The 25,216-nt window shown below is 37.9% G+C and overlaps 1 protein-coding gene across 1 annotated transcript in view; it reads right to left on the bottom strand.

Moving 5' to 3' along the window:
• The window catches only part of LOC118734502 (28S ribosomal protein S5, mitochondrial), a 76,868-nt gene that overhangs the window by 25,234 nt on the left and 26,418 nt on the right, over window positions 1-25,216 (bottom strand). The gene's annotated exons all lie outside the window — the stretch shown is intronic.

Consider the following 25,216-nt stretch of genomic DNA (forward strand, 5'->3'; position numbering starts at 1 on the left):
AACCCAAGGAGAATGTAGGTTGGTGTTCAAGATAAAAAATTACCCCTATAGAAGTATGGCCGTTTTTGAAATATTCGATATCTTTTAACTAAATTGATAATGGCCGTATGAATAAATTTATTTTTCTTAAAATTCCATACCTTTTATTTGAATTTTGTTTGAATAAATCGAGTAAAAGGTATGAAATTTTATGAAAAAGCAATAAAATAGCAATTAAGAAAAGCAATATTTTTTTTATTTTCTTGTTATACCCAACTACAGTTCATAGAAGAGTTTACTGTGAGTGACTTTGTAAATATTGTATATAAATTTGTATAAAGTAGTTTTATTAGTCATAGTCGTGTTTTCCAAGTAGATTTGTGTAGTTTTTTCGTATTTCCTAGATTTTTTTATATTCATGCACTTCGTATCTGTAAATAGTATGGGTGAAAATAGGCGTCCTGGGGAACCGAACACCCACTCTCTTACCACATTCATTATCGAAGGTGAGGCAAGAATTCGTTTTCCATATATTAAAGATTTTTTAATCGACCCCAGTGTTGAAATGACCTCTACTTCTTATTTTATGTTGTCTAAAAATTTCGTTACTGTGCCGATTACCAGGAGCTCACTTAAACAAAATATGTGTTATTAATTTATTTTATAATGAGGGTATAAAATGCACGTCTTACTATTTGGCAAAAGAAGATGAGAGAGTAAGAATTTTATTAGCGATAAGCTGTTGTCAACCGATATACATTTCAGCTTAGAGTTATCGATTACAATATGTACAACACCGTCACTCAAAGCTATACTAAAAATTCTGTAATTAATGTTGTACTGACACTGAAAGAAAATAGTTTTAATTTAAATCTTATGATAAACCATATTGGTTAATAAACTGAGTCAATTTTGAATTATTTACAGACTTAGTCATGATGTGAGCGATTATTTTGTTTGTATTGGGATAGTCTAATTTAATCAAGCCTTCTGCAAGCTATTCGCGTATGAAGTAATTTTTCACGTCAATGTGTTTGGTTCGTGCGTGAAAATTGTTGTTCATGGCTAGTTTTATAGCGCCTTGATTATCACAGAAAAGTTATATTGACCTCGGGACGTCCCTAAAGAGTTCTCCCTCAAAACGTTTAAGCCAGAATGCTTCTTGTATTGCCGCAACAAGAGACGGAGACGGAAACATAGCCAGTTGTTGAACGACGTTCATCTTGGTCGCCAACCCAGTCCGCATCACAATAGTTAGTTAATTTACCAGCGCTGTCTTTGCGGTAAGTCAGCTTCATGTCAATTGTGCCTGCCCTTTAGATAGCGAAGCACTCGCTTGAATGCCTCCCAGTGCGCCTTACCATGGCATGTGGTGAATCGGAAAACCGATATCGGGACGGCTGATTTGTGCAGTGTACATAATGCAGCTGATCGCTTCTTGATAGGATATCGACGCCATCACCTGCTTCTCCTTCTCCGTTTTTGGACACAAATCCTTTGATAGACGTTGATTTCGATCCATTGGGGTAGCTACCGGGTTGCTATCTTGCATATTAAATCGTAAGATATCTGACAAGTATCGCTTTTGGTCAATGGAGATTGATCCATCATGATTTCGAGTGATGTTAATCCCAAGCACAGACGTTGCAGCTCTCATGTCTTTCATTTTAAAGTGCTTAGACAGATCCTTTTTGAGTTTTGTTATCATTGTATTGTTACCGCCGAAAATCAAAATATCGTCAACATCAACAGCCAGTATGATGATATTTGGAGCTGACTGCTAAAATAAACGCATTGGTCAACCGCTGATCTGGTAAAGCCAAGCTGTAGTGTCAATACGGAATTTAATTTCATGTTCCACATTCTACTCGATTGCTTCAAACCGTAAAGCGTAGACGGCTGAATCTTTTGGTTTCATCTGCAAAGCATTGCGGTTGGCGCTGTACTCATGTCGCATCGCATCGGTCCATTATTTGCTGTCATCACTGTTTAATGCTTCCTGAACCATTGCGGGGTCGCTGGAGTCAGCTGTTGCTGCTAAAAGTCCCAGATGTGCTTCCCCCGCTGCATCGTCGAGACTGCTTCCATCATCGTAAGTGTTCGTAGGTGACATCTCGCTTGAAACGACATCAACATTGTGGGATAAATCATTTGCAGGACTCCCAAGACTACTATCCCCTCCGCCCTCACTGAATCCGTAAAATGATTGGACTGACATATCAGTTATGTTCTTAATTACCCCAATTACATCGTTTACGTTTCGCGAAGTGAGTTGCTCTCTCGGCAGCTGTGACTCTTCTTCGCACTGTGTTTGGTATAGATTCAGAAAGACGTTCTCGGTCTTTCGCTCTTTTATTGCATTAGCTGATCCCTCACTGAATTCATGCATCGCGTCATCGTCACTTGAATCGCCGTCATCATCGTCAATAAGCTCAACCTTGCGCAAAGAGCTTCGTGTCTTTGGTAGCAAATTATAATTATTAATAGTGTGATGATCAGTAATTGCCTTACTATTTTGGGTCTCGACTGACAATCGTCTGCTTGGTTTTCTGGTTGAACATCTTGTATGCTTTTGCCTGCTCGCTGTATCCAAGGAAAATACATCTGTATGACTTCGAGTCCAGCTTTCGTCAATTTTCTTTCGGGATGTGTACCATTGCAGTACATCCGAATATCCGTACCGATGATAAATCCGGTTTTATTTTTGTCCAGATTTCCTCCGGCGTAGCGTTCTTCATATCCCTGCATTGTGTTCTGTTGATTAGGTAAACCGCCGTGGTCGCCGCCTCTGCCCAATATTGTTGAGGTAAATCAGCATCGATAAGCATACAGCGCACTTTTTCGATTATTGTGCGATTCATGCGTTCGGCGACGCCATTTTGTTCAGGCGTGTAGGGCGCCGTTAACTGATGCAATATTCCATGCTGCTCTACGATGGTCTTAAACGAATTGTGCAAAACTCTTTACCGTTGTCGGATCTTAATATTTTTATAGTTGATGCTTGGTGATTTTCGACCAACTTCTTAAATTTTATGAAAATATCGAACACCTCACTTTTGTACTTCATCGGGTAAGCAAACACCTTTCGGCTAAAATCATCTTGAAATGTTAGTAGATAACGACATCCACTGAACGACGACGTTGACATGGGCCCGCAAACGCCAGTGTGGATTATTTGCAAAACTTTTGTTGCACGATTACCACTTTGCTTAAACAAAGCGCGCGTTTGCTTCCCTTCGACCGCTGATTGATTACGAGCTAAATTGCGGTCACACGCATGTCCCATGCGCCGGTGCCACAAGCTTCGATTTACTATTGCAGTTAACGCCGTAGCATTGCGTTGCGTGATACAACTCAGCCGATACAAATCGTTAACAAGTGGTGCCGTGGCTATTAATTTGAAGTTTTCGTTAAAAATATCGCAGTTTTTGTCGTTGAATAGTAGTGTTTTGCCATTTTTTGCCATTTGACTTGCCGACATTAGGTTAGCACAAATATTTGGTATACACTAAACGTCTTTTACAGTGAATTGCTCATTATTCGCATTTTCGTCCGACGATATCGTCATGCGAACATCTCCAGCACATTTCACTTTAAGGCGTTCACTATCGCCAACAATATTCTCCTTGGATTTTGGCTCTCGTAGCTCACATAAATTATTTGAAGACATCGTCACGTGAGCAGAAGCCCCAGAGTCAATAAACCACTCATTTGCATTTTCAGTTTTCGCAACGAGTGATGTCGACATCAGTAACAAGTTGTTTTGAGATTTCTTTGACTTCGTTGGACATTTGTTCGCATAATGCCCCTTCGCATTACATTCGAAACACACAACCGCTTATTTGTTAATTTTCCGTGCACGGTTGTTTTTCTGCTTTTTTGAAATAAGAGCCACTACGTCATTATTCGTAGATTCATATCTTACTTCTTGTAGCAAGTTTGTGCGTACTAGGTCAGTCGTCAGCGCTTTACCACTGTTTGCAAGCGCCACTACCATTGGACGGTATTCGATGTCACCCGGAATCTTCGTACCTGATTTGTCCAACTTTTGTTGCGTGCAAGGCATTTTATTGACGTATTCTTCCATAGAGGAACAATCAGCCAATTCTAGTCTCATCACGAATTTTAAGAGATCCATGCGACGTAGGACCCCATTATAGTCAAACGCAGTCTCCAGCGCTTCCCACGCAGCTTTTGCGTTTGCACAATTCTGCACATACGAATAATTTGCCGGCTCTATTAGTAACCCTAATGCCGAAATCGCATGCAAGTTTTTGGTCGTATCTTGCTCAGCTCCCTCGATGCATGGCCAGTTTGCCTTTAGCCGCAAGTAGGACTTAACTGCGAATTTCTACGTGTCGTAATTCTCTCGACCCTTCAATTTTTCGATCTTGTCAATTCCCATTGTAGTTAATCCACGTGAATATAACCTCTAAATCAAACGAGAAACCGCAACAGTTATGTGTATTTGATTAACACGAATTATGTATTAAAAACGAAGAATTCGATTAGCAAACGTTATCTATTTACTAGTTACGACTTTTTTTTTGGCAAAAACGTGAGGCCCATAACCTGTTATTAATTTATTTTATAATGAGGAAACAAAATGCACGTCTTACTATTTGGCAAAAGGAGATGAGAGAGTGAGAATTTTATTAGCGATAAGCTTTTGTCAACCGATATACATTTCAGCTTAGAGTTATCGATTACAATATATACAACAATATGCATTAGATTTTACTATGGGAGTACATCTTTGATGAAATGTGGAAACTAACATAATTTATTTTTTTCAGGAGAGACAAAAACGTTATATAATTGAAATATTAAAATGTTAATTGAAAATTATTGATGGAATTTATGTATGCTAAATATCAATACCTAACATACTTTAAAATAAAATTAATTTTTTTTTATCAATTATGTAGAATTTCTGTCAGTTAGAGCCTTTTGTGAATGCGAAGTTACGAAATAAATGCTTCAATGAGGGCCTTTTGAATTCATGTAAAATCCAATATATTTCGCTTCCATATCAAAGCAAGTAGTAGCATCTTATATACTTACAAGTATGGAATCCTATTGTCTATTCTCTTTCTAAAGCTGAGATCCCACGATTGCCGCAATACACCAATTATTGCCTCATTTTATGCCCCAATCGTGTGATTTCACAATAAATTGACTCGTGCGGCAATACAGGCCGATATTGTGCTTACAATGCCCAATCAAATACAACCCACTTGCGGCAATCGTGTGATAGCTCGATTGGCAATCATGGGGAAATGAAAATTTCAAAATTGCGGCAATATTTATTGTGTTCTTGTGCGGCAATTGAAGTGAACAATACACAACAATATTTAGGCTGTTTATTTATAATTTACTTTTTTGCTTCCTTCTGTGTCCAAAAATCACTGAAATGAATATCCTTGTTTTCGGAAGCAACATAACTTTTAATTTAATTTGTATTGAAATTATAATTTTTCTTGAAGTCCGATGACGGAATCTTTGCTGCGATATATACCACCACAAGCAAAACTCATAGGAGAAGAATACGAAAGATATTTTATGTCACCAAACTGCCATGACAGTATAAATTTATTAAAAAGAAAAAACTTAAAAGTTCCATACAGCCCAGACGAAACGGTAGAACCTCAACATTTTGACCAGTTTTGACTATTTTTCTTCTATTTGTTTAATGTTCATTATTTTTCTATAAAGGTATAGCTCATTGTCTAACAAAAACCGCATAAATTACAAGCTTTATACAAAAATTATAAAAATTTCTTAAATTTTTGAACACAATTGCACGGTTTTTAATTTCGATTTCTAGAAAAAAAATTGTTATTCAGTTTTATAGCTCATTAAAATTTAGTACAATAAGGTGCAAGTTTGAAGTTGCTAAAAAATCCTGTCGATTTTTTATAATTTTTTTGCATAACAAATTTTTTTCTAGAAATCCAAATTAAAAACCATTGAATTGTGATCAAAGGTTTAAGAAATGTTTATAATTGTTGTATAGATTTGAAATTTTTATTTATTTGATTTTACTTGTAATTAATAAAAAACCAAAATTAAAAAGAAACCCCAAATTAAAAAGAAAACTCTTGTAACTTGAACTCCACATATTTAGCACGTTGCAGTTATCGTCGAAAAATAAAAAAACTGTACACTCAAGCTTCTAAATAAATGCGTCAGTTTTCATTGGGCTCAAGTTGTTGCTTCTTTGCTTTCAAACAACAAATATGCATAAAAAGGCCCACAATATATAAATTAGATGAAATTTTCTTTTTTTTTAAGAATACGCCAGTTTTACACAACAAAGAACAAAACAGAATTTAAAAGTCAGCGCAACATCTTATTGTCACGATTGCCGCATGCTAGAACAATCGTGTGATAAATTTGGGGCAATTATTGTCACTATATTGATTTTCACCAACTTGCGGAAATCGAAATTGTATAAAAAGAGGCAACCGAGTGACTGTACAGAATTTGATTGGGACAATTTTTTTATTGTGCTCCAATACAGCACAATAAAAATTGTTCCAGATTGGTGCATTTGCGGCAATCGTGTGATCTCAGCTTAACATCGGACGTGCCTACCAAACAAAACAAATGCATGATGGCGGCAGTGTTTGACAGGCACGTTCGACGATGCGAACGGCAATGGAAGGTAAGAAATGGAAGATGGATGACGAGAATGAAATAATTATGAGATAGCAGAAAGTTTAATTTGTCTTGAAATGTGATTCTCTCTTGTTGTTGACCCCAAGAGCTTGCTTCTATATGTTGATATTCTCTAGATTTACAGTCGCAAAATTTTTTTTTTAATTTTTTTGCTATACTCTATTACAGTTCATAGAAACGGATTTACTCTGGGTAATTTTGTAAATATTTTATATAAATTTGTACAAAGTAGTTTTCTTGTATGCAGTAGTTTTATTAGTCATAGTCGTTTTTTCCAAGTAGATTTGTGTAGTTTTTTCGTATTTCTTAGACTTTCATGCACTTCGTATCTGTAGATAGTATGGGCGAAAAAAGGTCTCCTGGGGAACCGAACACCCAAAAAAAATCGGTAACGCGCCTTTATTGCAACCTCAGTGGTGGTGTGAAAAAGCAATAAGTTAAAAAAATAGAGAATATCAATGTAAAAGTCGTGGGAAGGCAAAGAAATATAACGCCTTTTCTCATATACCCAAAAGATGGGAGTGCGATTAATTCTAGAACAAAGGAACCGTTACATTAAAATAACAAATATCATTACATATAAGTTAAATAAACTCACCGCAGTTTGCGCCTCTTCAACTTGACATCCACGACAAAAATGATTTCACGAGAATTAAATTACAATGTGGTGCTGCCACTCAAAGAAATGTCAAAGAGGAAGTGGGCAAACTACGTTGAGTGTACAGAGCTGCCAATTGTACGAATAATAGGGATGGGTGATTTATTTATTTATTCTTTCATTCAAATAGTAATCTAGAAATACAAAATTTCTTACAGGCTACTTAGAACTAACTATATTTGAACAATTATATGTACATAGACAATAAGTAGCTATTTAAAAAATTGATCGAGCGATAATTTGAAATCATATTTAGATAGCGAAAAATCAAAAGCCAAGGAACTTGAAATCTGGTTAAACTCTTTCAATGTTCTAAGCAAAGGTGCCATCGGGGCATAAACAGTTCTAACCCTCTCTAGGAAGAATAAGTCATTACTCCGAAGATTTTTTTGTGGGATATGAAAACTAATGCGCTCTAAGAGTAATGGAGAGTAAACTATCCCGTTTACGATATCGTAAACAAAACAGAATGAAAGTATACTTCTTCTACCCTGCAAAGATTTTAAGTTTAATAATGCACTCCTTGCGTTGTAAGAAGGAATCGGGTCAGCGAAGTTTAACGATCTGAGTGCAAAACGAAGAAAATTCTTCTGATTGCGTTCGAGTCTACTGATGTGGCACTGGTGATATGGCCTCCATATAAAGACGGCATACTCCAGCTTAGACCGAACGAGCGAAACAAATAGTGACTTTAAAGTGTATGGGCACATACGTAAAGATTGGAGCTACCATGTACCAAGACGCAAAGCTGATCCAGAAGTGAATCCTCGTTATTTAAATGCACCAACGCTGATCGGTACCGACGCTGAATGGCTATTAAAACGCCGCCTCCCCTTGACAGTCCTGTTTTCTGGGAATCTCGGTCTTTCCGGTAAACATTAAAGAGATTGGAATCAAAATATTCATTTTCGATAAACTCGGCATTTAGCCAAGTCTCAATAAGAACATAGATGTCATAGTCCAAGTGAGCACACAAATTAAATATAGTGTTGGACTTTGTTCTAAGTCCGGAAACATTTTGGAAGTAAATCCTTAGAGACTTGGAAAGAATTCTATTCTATTCTAATTTGTTACATCCCCACCCCCGTGAATCATCCTGATTCACCAGGGATTACGTCCAAAACGGCCAGATTCGATGCAATTCGTCGTAGTACACCAGAGCCAGTTTTAACATCAGCCCGCCTGACCTCACCATCAGCGCCAGGAATCACACGCTGAACCACGCCACGACACCACTGACGTCGCGGCACATTCACGTCGCATATAAGCACAAGGTCCCCCGCTTGTAGTGGCTTACTTTTCTGACACCACTTAACTCTGCGCGTTAAGGTAGGCAGGTACTCCATTACCCGACGCTTCCAAAATTTGTCCCGTATCTGCCGCGCAATTCGCCACTGCTTTCTCAATGCACACGTCTTCTCTTCTGCTTCATTTATGGCCGGAGTTTGTGCCGTATTGGCCGTTCCCAACAAAAGGTGGTTAGGAGTGAGAGGCTCATCCTGCTTAGGTGATATTGGCAAATGCGTCAATGGGCGAGAATTCACGATGTTTTCCGCTTCGATAAGAGTACTCTGCAACGTGTGTTCGCGTGGAGCTATTTCGCTTAGAGTGTGTCTCAATACTCGCTTCACGCATTGTACCATGCGTTCCCATATGCCTCTTTCAGATGGGTTTGCCGGACAATTGAACCGCCACTCAATGCCTCTGCCAGATAGCTTGCTCTGTAGACGTTCGCAATCGAACACCTCAGTAAACCGCCTTGCCTCCTGGCTTACGCTGAGAAAGTTTCTACCGTTGTCGCTGCGTATACGTACGGGCACTCCGCGACGGTTGATAAAGTTGCGGATGGTCAGGATACAAGCATCCGTCGACAAATCAGCGGCTATTTCAAGATGTATGGCTCGAACTGTTAAACAGGTAAAGAGCGCGATCCATCGTTTCTCCGTTCGTCGTCCGATCATGACATTTATTGGGCCAAAATAATCCAAGCCAGTATAGCTAAATGGTCTAACATACGGCGTTACGCGATCTTCCGGCAATCGTCCCATGATGGGTACGACAGGCTTTGCCTTGGAGATTCGGCAGACCATACAATTTGTAACAACTCCTTTGAACACTCGCCTCAGCTGTGGAATCCGAAATTTCTGTCTGATCTCACCAATTGTTGCCTCAATATATTGGTGCTTCATCCGAATATGATATGCGTCACGATTAACAGTGTTAATTTGTGCCTCGTTGGCAGAATTATTTGATGTAAACTGTCAAATGGAAGCCAGCTGGCTGCTTGTATACGCCCACTTACTCGTAGTATTTGATCGTTATCGATGAATGGAGACAATGTGTATAATATACTATCTTTAGCTAGCGGTTGACCCTCCCGCAATAGCTTGATTTCCACTAAAAATTCAGTAGCTTGTATTTGACGACACAGAAGTTTTTCAGCAGCGTCCAGTTCAGTTGCAGATAAACCATACTCCTTTTGATCGGTGAATTTGGGACGGGTCCTGCCAAAAAACCTTAAAATCCATGCTACTGTTCGTTTCAACTTGTTATAGGAAGAAAATCTGTCAAACTCAATAAAACTAATACGGTCAACCAGTAAGACTCTTTTCGCTGGCAAGATTTCGCTGCATACTAAGTCATTATTTGCCTTTATAGGCGTCTTTGGCCAACTGTCAGTCCCCAGCGATAGGAACTCAGGACCATTGAACCAGCGCGATGTGGAATTGAAGTTTAAATTTTTACTTCGTCGAGTGGCTTCATCGGCTAGATTTTCGTTGGTTGGTACCCAGTTCCAGTCCCCTGGCCGAGTCACCGCCAGAATTTCAGCGATACGATGAGCGACGAACGGTTTATAACGGTGATGCTGCGAGTTTAACCAGCTAATTACTGTCGTTGAGTCGCTCCATAGAATGCGTGTGCAGACAAGTTTATGTTCCTCCAAGATCATTTGAGAGAGGCGTACTCCTAAAACGGCGGCTTGTAACTCTAATCTCGGAATTGTTATGCATTTTATTGGAGCGCATTTGGTCTTTGCGCCGATTAAAGCAGTTCTAAAGGTCTCCCTGGCATCCTTGTATCGCCAATAGCATACCGCCGAGAATGCTTCCTCGCTTGCATCCACAAATACATGCAATTGTAACTCTTTAGGCGGCCCTTCGTGAAAATAATATCGAGGAATTCGAATAGTTGTTGTGCTCTCAACTTCTTTCTGCCAGACTATTCAACACTCGTACATATCTTCCGGTAATGGCTGATCCCAAGTCACTCCTCCCTGCCATACCTCTCTCAACAATAATTTCGCACCGACAGTTAACTGACACAAAAATCCCATGGGGTCGAAAATAGACATGATGTAACTGCACAACTCTCGTTTCGTCGGCGGCCTGTTTCCACTCACTACGTCAGCATCAACTCGGTGGAACTTCAACTCGTAGCGGAATGTATCATCTTCCGGGTTCCAATACATTCCCAATACCTTCTCTGCCGTTGCATCTTGAGATTTAAGGTGGCTTACAGCTGCATCCTCTAGCTGTGCCGTGTTTCGCAGTGATTTAACCACAATATCCGAATTCGAAATGAATGCGCACATATCAAACCCAACTGCTTTATGAATTTCGCGCACCTGAGTTGTTACGGCAATTGCTTTTTCCACTGACGGAAAGCTGTCCACGAAATCGTCGACGTAATGATGCTTTACAATGGCCTCTACAGCTCGAGCAAATTTCTCTTTATACCCCATTGCGTTTACAGTCTTAATGTACTGGGCTGCGCACGGAGAACGTGCCTCACCAAAGGTCATGACTTGCATCTCGTAGACTTCTAATTCGCAGTTGGGGTTGTTCCTCCATACAAATCTCTGCGCGCATCTGTCCTCTGGTCTAACTAAGATCTGGTGAAACTTTTCTTTTATATCACCACACACTCCGATGGCTCCAATGCGAAAATTGTATAGCACTGTTGGCATAGGCTGGTAATCTTGTGGACCTTTGAGCAAAAATGAGTTTAAGGATACGTTGTTGAAGGCTGGGACAGCGTCAAAAACTAAACGAATTTTCCCAGGCTTGTTCGGATTTTTAACCGCGAAGTGAGGGAGATACCATACCCGTGGTCCCTTTATGGCAGCTTCAGCTTGTGTAAGTTTACGACAGTAGTTTTTCTCCAAATAGCTCTGAATAACTGACTTGTATGCTGCTGCGAAAACGTTATCCCTCTTAAATTTTCGTTCAATGCCAAGAAACCGCTGTTCCGCCATTTTATAATTATCTGGTAGTCGTATTTCATCATGTTTCCACAGAAGACCTATTTGAAATCTGCCATCAACTCGTAACATTGTCGCCTTTAATATATTCTCAGCACGAATTTCCGCATCACTCTTTACAGCTGGCGTGGACCGTACGCCAAAATTTTCAGTCGTGAAATATTCTTCTACCAAATCATGTAGGGTTTGATCATATATTTTACTGACTTGCAAACATGTTGTCAAATACAACCCACCCCAGCTCTGTGTGTGCTAAATATGGGCCTTGCTTTGAAACCTGCATCGTTTTCGATGGCAACCCTAAATGGAAATGGTCCAATCCGATAAGTATTTTTGGCTTAATATTTGAAAAAAAAAACGTAAGCCGTGGCAGACTATCAGTGGCACCTCGTAGATCAGACCTTTTCAAACTCTGTATCGGTAAGTCTAAGTTTGGCACAGCATGTACCCTACTTAAATTATGAAGCTTTTTTGATTCACTTTCACTTATCTGGAGATTTACAACTGAAGTTGGCTCTTGTGCAGTTTTCCCACCAAACCATTGAAGGTTTAACAAATGTTGCTGGCCCTTAACACCCAACTTTTCAATTAAGCTGCTGTCGACCATCGTTATGGATGAGCCCTCATCCAGCATAGCGTATGTATCTACCCGTTGTCGTGGTCCATACAGGGTTACGGGCAAAGTACGGAACAATATCTTACTTTCATCAGGGGTTGTCAGCTTACAGCTGAGTATAGACTCACGAACCAAATTTATTCTTTGCTCCTTTTCATTACTGCGGTTTGGGGTTTACACCTGCTGCTCGTCAGGCTGAACAGAACACCGCTGGTCGGGCTGGTTGGGGTTTTGATCATGCAACATCCTGTTGTGTTTGCGTTGGCAACCATTTACCGTACACAACGTTTTGGTACGACATTCACGAGTAGAATGACCATATCGAAGGCAAGAGAAACACAAATGATTACGCTTAACTTCGTGCCATCTCTCATTGACGCTATATCGTTGAAATTTGTTACACGCGGTAATTTTATGCTCCCCTTTACAAGCTTGCTTACCAATTCATCTAATAACGTAGGGTTCGCCAGATACTGTGGACCGTTGATACATTGTAAAAACATTGAAAGGTTTCTTGTTCTGGTGGCAAAGGGAATGAGCTTTTCTATTGCGGACTCAGAAACTGGAGGAATATCTTTTACTTGACGCAGCTGACTACGTATCAACAATTCCGGTCTACCAAAACGAGATTTTAATTGATCAATTACCAGGTTTACATTATCTGGATGGATAAGTAGGGATTTTACCACTTCTTTCGCCTCGCCTTTAAGGCTCTTTAAAAGACGCTGGTTGTTTTCTAGATTGCTATATCAATATGCTTGGGTAGTCTGGGTAAAGGCATTAAAAAATAGTGGCCACTCCTCAGGTTGCCCGCTGAATTCTGGAAGGTCTTGAATTTTACGAGGCATGGCATAATTTATACTCGTATTAGGCAAGTAGGCTGACTGCCCATTTTGAAAATTGTTGACGAATGCAGGCATAGAGCCTGAAGGTGGCGACGACAATGACGGAGCGTTTGTGGCAGAGGCATTAGAAAAAGATGTGGACTGAACATTACGGTGGGCAGCATTATGCAATTCTATGGCGCCACTTTGCATGCTACTTGACAGATAACCTGTCGCGCTGCTTACTGCTACGCTTGACGCCGGCGGCGCTGCCGACAAACTGTTTATAAGACAACGGTCTTCTAGGGCTTTGCGCTTCTTGTTGCTATCTTCTAAGTGGACTTGTGTGTTTCTAAGCTGTTCTTCTAGCTCTTTCATTTTGTTAAATAAATGACTCACCTGTTGTGCAGTAATGACATTGTGTGGACTATTTGCTAAGGCACTGGGTTCTGCGGCGGCGTTTGCAGAGGAATTCGAAATAACGGCATTTTTAAGTTGAGCACCTTGTGCTGCGGCGACACGTGCATTGGCGCTGAGGTTGGCGGGTGTAGGTTCCTTACTTGGGGCTGCGGCGGTTTTTGCAGATGTGCTGCCGCTGACTTGACCTGTACCTTTGACGGCACTACTTTTCTCATGAGATGGATTCTGTTCTGTAGATGTTGCAGACGACCCTGTAGCGGATGTTTTGCATGGTGATTGAGCTCTCTGGCGTGGATGTTTCTTGCAAACGTGGGCTGCGCCTTAGCATTCCTTATACGACGCTATCTCTCACGGCATTGAGAGGGTACGTTTATATATAAATAATCTAACTTATTGCAGCGTTAAATATCCTGCGCAGAATTTGCAGGAATTATGCCAGTTCGCTTCGAAATAATGCTGCACTGCGAAATAAAGATGTAAAAGTAGTGGGAAGGCAAAGAAATAGAACGCCTTTTCTCATATACCCAAAAGATGGAAGTGCGTTTATTTCTAGAACAAAGGAACCGTTACATTAAAACAACAAATATCATTACATATAAGTTAAATAAACTCACCGCAGTTTGCGCCTCTTCAACTTGACATCCACGACAAAAATGATTTCACGAGAATTAAATTACAATGTGGTGCTGCCACTCAAAGAAATGTCAAAGAGGAAGTGGGCAAACTACGTTGATTGTAGAGCTGCCAGTTGTACGAATAATACGGATGGGTGATTTGTTACAATCAATTTTGCAAAAGTAAAATGAGCTTCTTTTAATTATGTATGATAAAACCAACAAAAGTTCGTAGGCACATAACCAAAAGCGTAGATGGCCTGGAAGCGATTGACTCAGAATTAAGTAAAACGTATAAATAATGATCTTACTTTGATTCCTGATCAAATGATCGAAGTTTATTACATACATATATATTGCATATGTTGTTCGCAACTGTTTTAACTGTTGTTATTCCTTTGTTACCAAGTTGGTTTTAGGTGTTAGCTAGAATTATAGCCAGGTTAGCGTCTTGGTTACCTCCTAGTTACCGGTCTTAGGTATTAGACCAGAAGTTATAATCGGGTAATAGTTATTCGAATTCTTGGTTACCTTTCTTCCCATAAATCCTTTGAAATAAAAAATCCTTTTCAAGTATAAAACTTTATTTTATTAATCATCAATTATGGCAAGCGTCTCTAAAACATCATCATAATCATTCTACAAAACGTGATATTAAACAGATGTATGTATAAAGATATTAAAATATAATAATATTAATATATTAATCGATTTACCTTTCTTTTCATATATATTAACAATTGGAAATCATTTATAGTGGTTTACGAAATTGCAGTTTTCTTACAACTGCAAATTTTAAGGACTTTTCCCCTCACTGCTTACATATACATGATTTCAAAAGTCGCGAAATTTGCATACAAATGTTAAGTGATTTCAACAGTATTATAATCAAAAGAAAGGTAAATCGATTTACCTTTCTTTTGATATATATAAGCACTTGGAAATCATTTATAGTAGTTAACGAAAATGCAGTTTTCTTGAAACTTTGCAAAATGTGAGGACCTTTTCACTGCTTACATATAAATGATTTCAAAAGTTGCGAAATTTGCACAAAAATGTTAAGCGATTAAAATGGTTTTAAAATCAAAAATCGATTTAATTGCAACTCAAACAAACCCAAACACTTCCAACGATGCATATGTCATGAAAACTATGTCCGAGTTTTGTATACCCGCAAAAGTGCGTCCAGTCACATGTACATGTTCAGTGTATAAGGTCACATTGAAAACGGTATACCTTTAATTAAAATCCCATAAATTTCGTCATCGCCAATCGAAATTTTGCATCAAAGCCAGGAAGCTGCTTTGGCCACCAGTTCATATTCCACCAATACCACTTACTTGTCCAAAGAAGATTAACTGCAGTTAATTTAAGACAAGGATGATAGTGCACTTCACCAATGCATTAAAATGTCGCTTTGGAAAGAAATATATATTAAACTAGCAGAGCACCCGACGTCGTTCGGGGTATACAAATGAAAATATAAAACAGTAGTACAAATATTCAGTTCAGCAAAAATTAAAGGAGACAAACTATTTTCTTTCTCTTTAAATTAATGCATCCTTATGAACCAAACTTTTAGCTTTATCGTGCTTCAACTACTTTATATTTGTCATTATTTTTCGTACTACAAATCTTGTTAACGATAGAATTTTCAAATGAAAATTAATCTACTATGGTACATTCCGTTTAGCTGCCTATTCGCTGAGCTGTTTTAGTATAGCTGTACTTTTCCGGTGAATATTTATTTCGGAAGGTGTTTTATTCATTATGAATGAACATTTTTTGATTAACAGCATCGCGGGATCAAAAAAACGATTTAACCTTTCCACTTCGAAATGGTCTAAAGACTGTAAGTTTAAATGAAAACACAGTTTTAAATATCCAAGTGGTATAATAGATGAATATATATTTATCCCCTTTTTACAAAGATATTTATATATACTTTACTCTAAACACCTCCCATATACATATCAAATTCAAGTTCATGTGACTATGGTTTAGGGCTGATTAAAAACTCCACGCCTATGCTCCACGCTCCCTTTTATAAATTCATGTTTACAAACCTTACTATAAGCAACATGGATATATAATCATACCAAAGTTCATATTCTTGTGAACTATAATTCCGAAGTTGTAGCTGATACAAAATTTCACGCCTGTGGGATGTGCCACACCCCCTTTTACAAACCCATTTATATATAAGCACCTACCATAGATACGTCTGCGGACCAAAAATTCAATTTCATGTGACTTATGGTTTTGAAATTATAACTGATAAAATTTTCCACGACTATGGGATGTGCCACGCCCCCTTTTACAAACACATTTATATATAAGCACCTACCGTAAATGCGTCCGTATACAAAATTTCAATTTCATGTGCCTTACGGCTGATACAATTTTCCACGCCTATGGGACATGCTACGCCCCCTTTAACAAACTCATTTATATATATATCCTCCTATAGGCACCTACCATTGATATGTCAGCATACCAAATTTCAAGTACGTGGGGCTTATAGTTCCGAAGTTATAGCTGATAAAAAATTACACGCCTATTGGATGTGCCACGCCCCCTTTTCCAAACTCATCTATATATACCCTAATATAAGTACCTACCATTAAAATGGCTGCATACGAAATTTCGAGTTCCTGCGACTTATAGTTCCGGAGTTATAGCTGATAAAACATTCCATGTCCATGGGACGTGCCCCGCCCCCCTTTTACAAACTCACTTATATATACTCTACTATAAGCACCTGCCATATATATGTCTGCATACCAAATTTCAAGTTCATATGACTTATAGTTTCGGATTTATAGCTGATAAAATATTCCACGCCTTTCGGATGTGCCACACCCATTTTTAAAAACTCATTCATATACCCTACTAGAAGCACCTACCATATATATGACTGCATACCAAATTTCAAGTTCATATGACTTATAGTTTCGGATTTATAGCTGATAAAATATTCCACGCCAATTGGATGTGCCACGCCCACTTTTACAAACTCATTTACATATATATTCCATACTATTAGCACCTACCATATATATGACTGCATACCAAATTTCAAGTTCGTGGGGCTTATGGTTCTGAAGTTATAGCTGATAAAAAATTTCACGCCTATGGGAGGTGGCACGCCCCCTTGTCGAATCCCGATTTTTTTCTCCCTATTCTAGGCCCAGGTGTCATGGCAATACTCTGTCCAAATTTCGTTCGATTCGGTCCGTCCGTTTAGACTGCAACCTGGCACATACATACATACTTACACAAATATATAGTAGATATCTATCCTTCTCTTAGCGCAAAATAATTTTTGGGGATATCTCGGCCACAGGGCCACCTATCGTGTAAGTTTTTAGTTCAAATATCTCTTTTCAATTGGCTAACATAACATATGAGCCAAATCGGCAAGTAAATGCAATTTTTAAGAATAACCTGACCCCAGCGCCACCTAGCGAGCAAATTTTTGGTAGAAATATTTTTTTTCATGGTACTGATGTATTTTCCAAATATGAACCAAACCGGTCCAGACGTTTAGTAGTTTAGTGACATTTAATGTACAGAAAACTCTATGAAATTGTGAAATCATTTTTCGGCAACAACAAAAAATTTCAAATTTTTTTAAATCGAAAAACCTTCCACACAGAAGGTCCAAAAAACTACTTTTTACAGAATTGAAATCGGTTCAACCGTTTGGTCCGGCATCGCCGTCATACGAAAGACATTTCATTATATATATATAGATAGCAGACCCGGCGAACTTCGTCCCGCCCAAAATAAATTTTTTGTATACGGTGCTGGGACTACTGCCTTTTTTAATCTTTTATAGTTTACTTTTTAAACCAGTCAATAGTTTTAAGCAATTTTTAATATATTGTGGTGTAAACTTTAGTCCAAAAAGTTCGTGGTTTAAAAATCAAACCAAAATGTTTTAATTCTAGTTTCTAGGTTTCATATATAAAAAATTTGGTTTAAAATCTAAACCGAAATAGAAAATGTTTGCACACAGGGAAATGTGGTGTTGATTCAAACTTAACATATGAAAGCACATTTACATGCGTGGCTGTAGCTGAGTGTGCAAAGCTGATTGATACAATTGGTTGCTACTAAGGCTTGTCCGGGTTCAATCCCCATCAGACGGAGCATGAAATTGTATTTTTATTTTTTATTCTTGGGTTTAAAACTTAAACCGAACTGTTTAAATTCTAAACCCAACATATGTGCCCTCTTTTTTTTTAATTTAGAATCTTTGTATTTGAAACTGAATTTATTTGATCATATATTTAGTCCAAAAAGTTTAAAATTAAAACCGAAATTTTTAACCGTGTATTGAAACATTTTGGTCCAACATTTTCACCAAGAGTTCACGTTCATGATTTTTGTGACGCATTTGTCTTCTAATATTACGGTGGTTGTCAGAAGAAATATTTGACGCCTTAAATAACTTAGCAAAACTGTACATGCATACAAAGATACCTAATAGTTTCAGTACGTTTGAAAGGCGCCACGTCCCCTTTTCAAATAACCCCAATTTTCTATAAGAGTATGGGATTGATTTCATATATCTCTATACCATTTTCGAGTCGCGTTTTATATATCTTGTACATACCAAGTTCCAGTACTCTTCCATGAACACATTCAGAGATATACAGTATGAAAAATTCGATGTATATGGGAAGTGCCTCGCCTCCTTTTCCGATAAACACAATTTATCTCCATGAGTATGTGATTGCTTTCATATATCTCTATACCAAGTTCGAGACCTCTCCATGAACATTTTCCGCGATATGCAGTATGAAAAATTCGGTTTGTATGGGAGGTGGCACGTAACTTTTTCCAATAACCGCAATTTTTATCCATGAATATGCAAATGTTTTCATATATCTCCATACCATATATACTTTACATCCGATTCCACTGTGGAACATATTCAGGTTAGCAAAAGTTAGGTCGATTCTGAGAGTGAGGGGTGAAAATAGAGGCTAAATTAGAAGACCCGTATGGCGGCGTTTGTATATGTTAGTTCGAATTTTTTTTTAATCGACCTTCGAACTTTGCAGTCAAATGCAATAAATTTCTTCCTTCTTCCTCGTCTTCCTCTTTTTTGTTTCCAACCATCGCACAGGTAGCGATTTTTATTTATTTCATACAAGCGAACTAATATCAAAAATAAAGATTCAGTTAAGACTCGAAACTCAGCCGAAGCTGATGTCTTTTAATTTTCGCTCGGTCGTGATAAAATTCGCTATTAATTTTTTTGGAACTTATTTCATTTTGTGAGTGATTTAAGTTAAGTGCATCGGTTTCATAAAAATAACAAAAACACCATTGTATAATATATATTGTATTAAAAATGTCGGAACCAAAACGTAAAATGGACCATTGTTGTAATGTTTGTTGACGTTTCATAGCAAGCGATGAAAAATTTGGCAATGCGAGTGATTGTTTTTTGGAAGCCTATAAACATCGCAAGAGTTTATCACTGACGTAAACTATGCCCCTAAAAAAGTTAGCTTTAATTGCTATCCAAGTGTTATGCAATGGAAAAGTGAAAAGAAGAAGGATATGCCTTTTGGTATACCAATGATGTGGTTAGACAACAGCCCGCATCAACAAGAAAATTGCTATGGATGTATCAACTACCATAAAACTTTGAATAGAAGGAAAGCAAAGAATAAAACTTATGTAGCAGTGCCAAGTGTCCAATTACCCTTACCGCACTCAGAATTCGTTCCAGTACCAACATACCGAAGTATTGATCTTCAAACAGATATCAGTACTAAAAACGCCGCTGCTATATCCTTGCATTTCTTCTCAGAATACGACCCTGGTGAAGGTACATCATATGAAACATCAAAGGACCCAATCCTAGTCACACAAAAGCAATTGGATGCAATTGTTGTAATTTTGTATTTGACTCAGAAAAAATCAGAACAACTGACTTCATTTTTGAAAGGAAATAATTTGCTGGCGAAAGGTACCAAAGTAACAGCATATCGAAAACGCCAAAAAGAGTTAGAAAAGTTCTTCAATGTGAATGATGCAAAAAATTGCGCCTATCGCAACGATATCGAAAAGTTAATGGAGACGATAGGGTTAACCTATAAAAAAGATGATTGGCGTTTATTCATCGATATAGTTCACTAATCAGCTTAAATGTTGTGCTTTTACACAAGACGAATAGAATGCCTTCTGTTCCAATTGCGTATAGCACTGACACTAGTGAAAATTTCGATAATTTGTAACACATTCTGGAAGTAGTCAAATATAACGAACACCAGTGGCGCATTTGCTGCGACCTCAAAATAGTTTCATTGATTACAGGCTTAACAGCATCTGGCCGTCCAAAATATCCGTGTTTTTTGTGCGATTGGGATTCACGATACGGAGAAGGTATTATAGGAAGAAACCAGTACAAACAGCATAACTGGAATAGTCGCATTGGACGGAAATGGCCTAAAGACAATAGGCTGCACAAAAGTCTTGTTCCTGAAATGAAAATTTTGTTGCCGTTGCTCCACATTAAACTAAGTAACGCCAAAATTCAGGAAGGGGTTGTTAATGGTCCCGACATACGGAAACTAATGAGTCGTCAAGATTTTGACCAAGTTCTGACAGAGCGAGAATTAAATGCATAGCTCGCATTGAAAGCAGTCATTAAAGGACTTTTAGGTAAAGAACGCAAAGCCAACTACAGGCAATCTGTTGCAAACATGTTGGCAGCTTTCGATGAAATTGGGGTTAATATGTCGTACAAAATTCATCTCTTGCATCAGCATCTTGATCAACTCGCTCAACAGTTGCCAACGGAATCTGATGAGCAAGGGGAACGTTATCACCAAACTGAACTTCCATTTGAAATAAGGTAACTATAGAGTGTGCATATTTTGAATTCCTAGATTTTTCTAATATCTTTGTCAGAGTGCACAATTTAAACATGTTAACGATTGAAAACTATTTTCGTTTCAGGTACAGAGGAAAGAAATCTCCAGATGCAATACTCGCTGAAATTTGTTGGTGGTATAAAAACACCTTTGAAGAAGAGGAAGACGAGGAAGAAGGGGAAGACAAAGATGAAATTCCAGAATATCTGTTGGACGAAATTATCGACCTTTCTGATGATGATGACGATGACCAAGATATTAGAGAGAGCAGTGTTGTTGATCCACAGCCGCCTGCTAAACGGCAACTGGCCAAATCATTAATTTAATTTATTTAATTTTTTTACTTAAAACTTTTTATAACTAACATTTCAAAATTATATTTTTTCTCATATTTTTATAATTTCTTTTTCAATCTTTCTTCAAAACCAATACTGATAAAATTGGTACATAAGAAATGTGAAGTAAATTAATATTAAGCTGGAAAACGCAAGTTTTGTATTATGATTGTTTTCTTTTCAAATGAAATTTATTGAAGAAACTGAGAAGCATATTATAGATCAAGCAGAAAGCAAAAAAGACTTAGTTTTGTGGAAAATATGTTCAAAAAGCATGAAAAAAAATCCAAATTTTGCTTCATAAGCACTAAAAAAATTTTCTATACCAATTTTAATTTTAATTGTTGCACAGGTCTCTAGCAGTAATTTGGCTTTAACAGATTGAAAAAATATCAATTAGTCGAAGAGTTATAGCCAAAAAACCCTATAAACAATATGCTGAAAATCGGCATTTGACTGCAAAGTTCGAAGGCCGATTAAAAAAAATTCGAACTAACATAAACAAACGCCCCGATACGGGTCTTCTAATTTAGCCTCTATTTTCTATTTTCACCCCTCACTCTCAGAATCGACCTAACTTTTGCTAACCTGAATTTGTTCCACAGTGTTCTCATACCTACCATATATAACACAAAAAATTTCATAAAGATCGGTCGAGCCGTTTAGGAAGCGTTCGATTTGTATATGTATATTAGATAAGCACGATGCGAGAAGCATAGAAAAAATTTCGATGAAAAAAACAATTTTTTTCTCGGGTTCACATCCAATCTTTTAAGTTGGAACCAACAATACACACTCACAAAATTTCATTGAAATCGGTTAAGCGGCATCGGGGATTAGCGTAATCGAACACAGTTGCGTTTGCGTACCAAATCTCAATTTCATTTGACTTATGGTTTTGAAATTATAGCTGATAAAATTTTCCACGCCTTTGGGATGTGCCACGCCCCCTTTTACAAACCCATTTATATATAAGCAGCTACCATTGATATATCTGCATACTAAATTTCAAGTTCGTGGGACTTATAGTTGCGAAGTTATAGCTGATAAAAACTTCCATGCCTATTGGATGTGCCATGCACTCTTTCCCAAACTCACTTATATATACTCTAATATAAGTACCTACCATTAAAATGACTGCGTACGAAATTTTAAGTTCAAGCGACTTATAGCTCCTGAGTTATAGCTGATAAAACATTCCAGGTCCATGGGACGTGCCGCTATCCCTTTTACAAACTCACTTATTTATAGCCTACTATAAGAACCTACTATAGATACGTCTGCGTACCAAATTTCAATTTCACGTGACATATGATTACGAATTTTCCACGCCTATGGGATGTTCCACTCAGTTATATATGCCTTACTTAAAGCGCCTACCGTAGATATGCCTGCACACCAAATTTCAAGTTCTTGGGACTTATGGTTCCCAAGTTATAGTTGATAAAAGGGTCCACGCATATGGGATGTGCCACGCCTCTTTTTACAAACTCATGTATATATAGCCTACTGTAAGCACCTACCGCAGATATGTCCGCATACCTAATTTCAATTTCATGTGACTGATGGTTGTGAAATTATAGCTGATAAAAATTTCCACGCCTATGGGATGTGCCACGCCCCTTTTTACAAACCCCTTTATATATACTTTACCTTAAGCACCTACCATAGTTATGTCTGCATACCAAATTTCAAGTTCATGTGGCTTATAGTTCCGGAGTTATAGCTGATAAAATAACATTTACAACCTCATTCATATATACCCTACTATAAGCACCTACCATATGTATGACTGAATAACAAATTTCAAGTTTATATGACTTACAGTTTCGGATTTATAGCTGATAAAATATTCCACGCATATTGGATGTGCCACGCCCACTTCTACGAACTCATTTATTTATACCATACTATAAGCACCTACCATATATGTATGTATATGACTGTATACCAAATTTCAAGTTCATGTGACTTATGGTTCCGAAGTTATGATTGATAACAAATTTCACGCCTACGAGATGTGCCACGCCCACTTTTACAAAGTCATTTATATATACTCTACTGTAAGCACCTACTATATATATGACTGCATACCAAATTTCAAGTTCATGTGACTTATAGTTTCGAAGTTATGGCTGATTAAAAATTTCACGCCTATGGGAGGTGCCACGCCCCCTTGTCGAATCCCAATTTTTTTACCCTATTATAGGCCCAGGTGTCATGACAATACTCTGTCAAAATTTTGTTCCGATTCAGTCCGTCTGTTTAGGCTGCAACCTGGCACATACATACATACATACATACTTCCACAAATATATAGTAGAATGTGTTCAACTCCGAAATTTTGTGTCCTAAGTATGAAGTGTTTCGAAATGACCGTTTAAATAAAAAAAGGTGGAGGCGTCTTAATAGCTGTCCAGACTGACCTTTCTTCTGAAGAAATTGAGTTCACTGACACCGATGAAGTTGAATTCCTTTGGGTTCGAATAAGATATCATTCTAATAGCGTTTATCTTGTTGCTGCTTATATACCACCTAACTCGAGCCTTTCTGTTTATTTAAAACACTCCTCCTTACTGCTCTCTCTACATGCCATGGTAAAGCCCTCCGATACTGTTATTGTCCTGGGTGACTTCAATCTTGCGGGTGTTTCTTAGGATCTAATAGATGGTATTCTAGTACCTAATTCCTCTCCTCAATCAATTTTTGAACGATCTTTCAGACCTTAGTCTTTACCAGATCAACTCTATCAGTAATAACTTAGGTAAATGTCTGGATTTAGTTTTTGTGGACGACGTTTCCAACGTCACAATAGCCCCTAGTTATGCTTTGATTACACCTGTTTATTCTCACCACCCACCACTAGAATTGTCCTTGATAAATTCACGCAACTCATGTTGCTTTACCAGTAAAAAATCAAGAGCGGAGCGTTACTCATTTGAAACAGCAGATTATAGTAAATTTAGGTTAGAGATATCGAAGATAACTTGGCCTTGCTGAAGATAGTGCATTACATTTTAGCAATTCCTTACGCCATATTTTTAGCAAAATCATTCCTCTTGTTAAGGAAGCTAACGTAACGTCTACCGCTCAGTGGTTTACTGGCGAATTAAAACGCTTAAAAAATCAAAAATCCAAAGCATTTAAGCTTTTTAAAAAATCTGGCTTGTCTTCTCACTACTCCGCGTACTCCATTCTTAGGCATAAATACAATGTATTGATCAAAAAGTGTTGCAATAATTATATTAACAGGGTTCGACTCAATATAGTTTCTAATCCCAAATCGTTTTACGCCTTTGTGAACACAAAGCGTAAGACTAACGGTTATCCCTCAACATTGAAGTTAAATGACTTAGTCTCCAGTGACGAAAATATTATTGCCGATATGTTTGCTGGTTTCTTCGAGTCAAACTACTCTGCCAGTTCTACATCTTCCCAACTAAATTCGAATCTATCTAGCTACCCATTATTTCTGCCATCATTTGATTGCATCCGAATTCCATCGATATCTGCTGCGGACGTCCTCATTCATTTGAATTGTTTGAAAATTTCATATACAGCTGGCCCAGACGGTATACCCACAAGTGTTCTTAAAAGTTGTGCATAGTATTTGTATAAGCCTCTGACAAATATTTTTAATACTTCCCTAAAACAGGGTGTCTTCCTATCGTGCTGGAAGTATTCGTTTATCTTGCCACTTTATAAAAATGGAAGTAGGACTAACATCGTAAACTATAGAGGAATTGCGAAGCTTTGTGCTATTCCTAAAGTTTTTGAGGCAATCGTTACGGAAGAACTATCTCACTCTATTACTTCTGCCATTGATCTATCGCAACACGGTTTTTGCAAAGGTAAATCAACTGCATCCAATCTTCTTGAATTCACTACTTATGTGTTTAATGGGTTTAAAAACAATCTTCGAACGGACGTGA

The sequence above is a fragment of the Rhagoletis pomonella genome, unplaced genomic scaffold (genome assembly GCF_013731165.1).
Source record: "Rhagoletis pomonella isolate Grant_MI unplaced genomic scaffold, Rhpom_1.0 Rhpom_scaffold_00001, whole genome shotgun sequence".
Lineage (NCBI taxonomy): Eukaryota > Metazoa > Arthropoda > Insecta > Diptera > Tephritidae > Rhagoletis > Rhagoletis pomonella.